Source organism: Notothenia coriiceps, unplaced genomic scaffold (assembly GCF_000735185.1).
Source record: "Notothenia coriiceps isolate Sejong01 unplaced genomic scaffold, NC01 NC01_scaffold00024667, whole genome shotgun sequence".
Classification (NCBI taxonomy): Eukaryota; Metazoa; Chordata; class Actinopteri; order Perciformes; family Nototheniidae; genus Notothenia; species Notothenia coriiceps.
In genome coordinates, this window is record NW_011357368.1 from 6956787 (window position 1) to 6957951 (window position 1165).

Sequence of the window (1165 nt, forward strand, 5' to 3'; positions counted from 1 at the left end):
TTGAGAGTGGGCCCTTTCACGCCGTCATCGACGGCGGCCCAAGAATGGACGCGCTTCTCCCTCACCACCAGAGGAGTCAGGAAGCTCCGTTGCTCCGCCCCTCCTTGCGACTGCGGTTTGAACATTTCAGGCCACAGACACAACCCAAGGTCCTGGCTCGTCCTGCCCTCGGGCTGGAACACGCCCCAGGAGGCCTATTGACAACCCCCAGCGGGTCCACCTGACAGCCTCCTCCTTCACCCCTTCTGTGACAGAAGCTGCGTTCCCCAGCTCCCCAGATGGTGTCCCGCGCGCTCCGGAGCCGATGCCTCAAACAACATCCTCCAATGCGCGAAAAAACCATGTCTGTCACAATATTGTTGTTTTTTTTTCTGTAATAAAAGCATTTTCCGCTGACGGGCATCGCAGGGCCAGGGCCGAGGGCACAAGCTCAAAAAAATGAAAAGAAAAGAAACAATAAAAACCCAATAAACGGTCCCCGGCCATAATTGTCTCCCTTTTTGAGAGCAGACTACCGGCCTCTCCTCAAAAGGCGGACATTGGACCCGGGTCTGTGAAGGCACGCTCCGCCAGCGCAGCAATGCGGCAGATGACCGACTGGGGGTTGTGAAGTCACGCGTACGCCCACGCGCCATGCGCCAGTGGCCCAGAGTGTAAATACACAGGGCTGAGTAGAAAGAGAGATCCTCTCCGTTTCTCAGAAAAAGAAGGCTATATCTATAATACCCGCCAGGCGGAGTCAGGGCGGGCTTTTGTTCCAAGTAACGAATGTAGGCGATTCATTTCAGATAGTTTTGAAAACGCAGAGTACCGTGATTGGTAGCCGTGATCTGCCCTCCGCTCAAGGGAAAAACCTCCAGGCTGGACTTGAGACCAGGCCCCCGTATAGATAAATGTAATTTATAATAAGCCAGCTGCCAATGGATCATTGATCCACCAGGGGTGCAGTGGGGTTCCCCAACCCCACTGAGCTGCATGTGAATAAAGTCCAGATACCAGTACGATGAGTGTAAAGGCCGGAACTTTGTTAAGATCCATTGTCACGGATATCATACTACGTGCTAATAGAGAAGACCAATGTAATCATTTACAAAACATACAACCCATGTGTTATTTAGCCCAAAAAATACATTTTGTTATTCGCCCGAAAAAAACGAACCGGGAG